The sequence below is a fragment of the Phragmites australis genome, chromosome 1 (assembly GCF_958298935.1).
Source record: "Phragmites australis chromosome 1, lpPhrAust1.1, whole genome shotgun sequence".
Taxonomy (NCBI): domain Eukaryota; kingdom Viridiplantae; phylum Streptophyta; class Magnoliopsida; order Poales; family Poaceae; genus Phragmites; species Phragmites australis.
Genome location: NC_084921.1, coordinates 42,548,546 through 42,553,437, shown reverse-complemented (window position 1 = coordinate 42,553,437; position 4,892 = coordinate 42,548,546). Strand labels below are relative to the sequence as shown.

The window sequence follows — 4,892 nt, the reverse complement described above, 5'->3', positions numbered from 1 at the left end:
TAGGCTACTGTTCACAACTGGAACAGTAGCCCAACCGCCCTCTGAGGTGGCTGCAAGGGCTTACCGCCTTTTCAGAGGGCAGTAAAGCTTGCCCTTGTCACCGTGATATCTTTACCGCCCTTTGAAACGGTAAGGGCTACGCTTGTCACATCTATTTTTATAATTTTTTTCATCTAAAATCTATTTATTTAATTTTTTAAGTTAGAAAATGTAAAAAAAAAAAAAAACTCTATTACATGGTCTATTCAGATTCAGGGTATCTCACATTGGGCTTGTGTGCGCGTGCGCTTGGTTTGCGAGTCATCGACCTATTCCTCTTCTTCTTTGTGATGTGCTCATCCCCTTCGCTCAACCCGAAAATAGAGGTGTCCAGGGCAGTCTCCGATCGTCCCATCTCTTCGGACACCACCCGTGTGGCCTGGGTCGGGACGGGTGTCAGGGGCCAGTCCATGGCCGACTACCTCCTCTCCGCCGGCTACACGCTCACTGTCTACAACCACACACCCTCTAAGGCTAAGGCCTTGTCTCCCATGATGCTAGCCTCTTGGGACAGCTTGTGCACTACCGTGGCGGCCGTCGACATCATCTTCCTCATGGTCGGTTTCCCCTCTGACGTCCACTGCACTGCCCTCGACAACTCCGCTGGCGCCCTTGCGGGTTACACCCCGGGTGGATTCCTTGTCAACATAAACACCTTCCACCCCACCCTAGCAGCCGAGATAGCCACGCCCATGGCCATTGCCGACTATGCTACCGTCGATGCCCCTATCTCCGGCGGCAATCACGGGGCACGCAACGTCAGCCTCTCCATCTTCGCTAGCGGTGATGCTACCATCGTCACTCACCTGACGTTGCTCTTAAAGCTCATGGGAAATGCTCTATACATGAGTGGGCCTGGCGCAGGACAACATGCGAAGCTGGGCAATCAAATGGTCATCGCGTCCACCATGGTGGGGCTCGTGGAGGGCATGGTGTATGCGCACAAGGCCGGGCTTGACGTGGCCAAGTGGCTAGAGGCCATCTCCACCAGCGTGGCGGGGTCCAAGTCGCTGGACCTGTACGGGAAGCAGGTCTTGTAGCAGGACATGATAGTCTGGTTCTACGTCCAGCACTTCATCAAGGACCACAGGATATTCCTGTTGGAATGCCAGGTCATGGGGTTGTCGCTGCCAGGGCTCGCTCTCGCATAGTGGTTGTACGTGTCACTGATCACGCATGACGAGGGTAGTCTCAGGACACATGCACTCATATTGGGCATTGAGCGGCTAAACAACACCAACCTCTGGAACAAGGGTGAGTGAAAGCTCGTGGTTCAACTCCGGGGAGCTTATAGGAGGTTTTCTTTACGGGATTGCTATATTTTACCTGGGCAATTTGGAGCCCCTCCTCACCTGAATTTTTCTCTTCTTCCTCTTCACCCTCTCCTCCATCTTCTCTGTCTCTAGCAAACCCAACTTCTTCATCTTCTGCGAGATCCGCCCCCGACTTCTCTATCTCTGTCGAGATCCGCCCTGTCCTACTCCCTCTCCGATGAGGCCGAGAGGTTAGGATTTCGGGTTTTGGGGTCCCTGGGCTTAGAAAGAGTTACTGGGAAGGGAGGCTAGCTCGACGGAGGAGGTGGTTGGTGGGCAGTGCAGCAGGATGGCGAGGGCGCTGCTGGCCGGGGTGGTGGAGGACGCCCGATAGGGAGGGTCGGTGGTGGGGGTGTCAAAACAAGAGGGGTTAGCAAGGGAGCGAGCGGCGAAGGTGGATCCGGTGCTAGGGAGCCGCCAGAGACGCGACAGGAGGGCGAGGCGGGGACGAGCTCGCCGACGGCTGGTGAGATCAAGCGGAATCGGCTGTTGGTGAGATCGAGTGGAGGAGGAAGAATAAAAGGAGGAGAGATCAAGTGGCTGGTGAGATAAAAGGAGGAGGATCGGAAGGCCCAAAATTCGGATGAGATTTGGGCCGGAATCACCCAGGCAAGAGGTAGACATGGCTTTTCTTTATGCAAGTATGCAACTTGAGGTGGACCTTGATGGTGTTTCAGAGTTTCAGTTGCCACTTGTGTACTAGTGTGATGTGCAAGAACGTGTGTATGCTTGGGTGCTTGCTTAGCTCTATTTGTTTACAGTGGTTATGGGTTCAATAAGATGTTGCAAACAAGGATGGTGTTTCCATGAATTGGTGTAGTGGTCATAGCTAGTTATATGCTATATGTGTCTTGTCATGACTTTGATCGGCCATGGTAATGAAAATAACATATATTCTATATTCAGCATGATTACAAAAACAATTCATGGTACTCATCAATTGGTATAAAGTTGGACTTTGCTTTCGTATGACGTACCTCGAGTCCTCCTCGAGTGTTTGATGTTGTTAATGATGATCTGTGTTATTAAACACAAACTTTGAAGCCTCCTCTTTTTACCGATGGCCCATCCTTGTCTCGATGATTGGTCGTCCTGTGAGCCACCTTTTCAGAAATCAGTTAAGAGTCCAAGTCGGGTAAACTTGCAACTAAGGAAATGCTATCGGCAAAGTACAATTTTGCATTGCTGAATTTGGGTACAGAGTCATTTCTTTTTTGTGGATGACCAAATAATTGCTATGACAGTTGAAAGGCTTAGACCCACAATCCATCAATCTCATGCTGTTAGTACTGGATGACTGATAGGAACCAACAATATGAGAGAGTAACACCATCTTAAGAAGAAGGAAAACAAAGCGCATTATAGACACTTTGAATCCGAGCAGAAAGGAACTAAAGTGCACCCAAAAAATGCTAAAAAAATAATACAAAGGCCCTAATGGTGTATGGATTATTGCCTTAACACATATGTCCCCATCTGAAGATGTAAATCTTGTAGCATATACAAAAAAAGAAAAGAAAAAACACATTGAAATAACATTGAATAATGCACAGTGCATCTGAAAAATAACTGCAAATGCTAAAATTACAAAATGCTTAAATCAAATACAAGGATTCAAACAGTGAGACAATATAATAAGTTGACTACATAGACCGAAAACCACTATCAAATGCTGTCGGGACCCAACCAACATATATAGCACAGTTCAAGAGATATATGTCAATGAGACAACGAGGGTAGGAATTTAAGCACCAAGTAATAGAACCAGCGCAATCAAATGAGTGTGATATAATAGTTGTCCATAGAATATAATTATATTCGGCAAAAGCAAATAGTTGTCATTGTATCATGGCAGTACAATATCATCGAGTAGCATTGTTTCGCACGAGAGAAACGAGCCCTCCACAACATTTCGCTTAGAGGTAAAGTGAAGTGTAAAGCACGGACGCGCCAGTATACATTGCAGTATACAAGTGAAAAAGACAAGAATGTAAAGGAAAACACTGATCTTTATTCATTCATTTGAATTCATAAAGTACAAGTTTTCCAGTTATATCACATATCACATACACCATACACACACATCTGACTAATCATGGCGATCATGTCTTCTAGTTATTGGGGCTTCGCGAAGCTCGCTGGTTAATCATGGTTGTCTTCACGGACAACTTTCGATTAAGTCACGTTGATATGGTCATTGTGTTGACGGTCTCCTAAGCCCTGCATAGCTGTAAACAAGAGACAAAGATAGAATATATAGCAAAGATAACAACATGAGTTAGAGTAAAAAAAAGGTGGTCTTAGTATTGACATCATTGACCAGTAGACAACCTAAAACATCATCTGTCTCGTGTGCGTATATAATTGCTTCAGCCTCAGCCTCATAGAGGGAGGAGAGACTAGGCACATGACAGACTTGCGTAGCTACAACCTAAACAGGAGCTTAGCGATCTTCTTAGTGTCACTAATCTCTCTTCCAGACCTCAGCCCAAGCATCATTGGTTGCGGCAACAAGCGACAACCCTCAGGCAATAGGCAACCCCCTCGAGGCCCCAATATTATCATCGGCCACCAAACTCTCGTCAGCATCTTATATCCCTCAATAGTATTTAGGTACTGTAGCCCTCATCATACATAGCCAGCAAAGACTCAGCCACCCCATATCATCCTTCAATTGATGACGATAGATAGCTAAAAGCACAATTCATCCGGCAACAGAAATCCTCGAAGTATATGAGGACTGTTCAGCCGCAACGTAGCCATAAAGCCACAGGCTTCCCATTGATCAGTAGAGATCAAACCAGCAGGCACCATACCATCAAACAACAAACTAATACCATAGGCAATACCAAGTTGTCTGACAACAGCACCAGGCCATGAACACTCTACTGCAAAACCTCAACAATCAGCACAGGCCAGCATCACACACCCTGGGCTCTGAGGAAAACAACAGTAGCACGCATCTCAACTAGGCATCAGCACAACAGCGATGAATAGGCGACAGCTCAAACATGGCCAACACAATGGCGGCTTACAGGCGGCCATAACAGCAGTAGGATGACCAACCATGAATAGAGAGCACTGAGGCGGCACACAGGCGGCCAACAACATCAGCAAAGCTCACTGTGCTCAACACTCAGAGGGCGGCGCTCACACAACTGAGAACGACACGCCGGCGACTCACGGCATCACCGATGGCAACACACACACGGCCAACTGACAACTGACTGAAGCAGCCAAGCTAGTAATAACATGCACAGCCATCAGAGCAACGACACACACCGACGGCGGTACAGAACACATTACCCAGCCGACAGCGACCCAACGCGGCAGCACAGCTCACTCGACCAGCGACATACGCGCGGCGGCACAGTTCACCCAACTGGCGATGCATCGGTGCTTCGACAGTGGTGACTACACCAGACCGGAGCACGCCGACGCTTCAACCGCAGCGTGCAATCAATCACGCTCAGCAGCAGCACGGCAACACACCAGAACGTGGCCAAACCTGAACAAATCGGCGATGGTACGCGGCGGTGA

At 48.1% G+C, this 4,892-nt stretch overlaps 1 pseudogene; it reads left to right on the top strand.

Moving 5' to 3' along the window:
• The first annotated feature begins 329 nt into the window (after positions 1-329).
• LOC133885037 (probable 3-hydroxyisobutyrate dehydrogenase-like 1, mitochondrial) lies at positions 330-1,301 on the top strand (annotated as a pseudogene).
• The last annotated feature ends 3,591 nt before the right edge of the window (positions 1,302-4,892 follow it).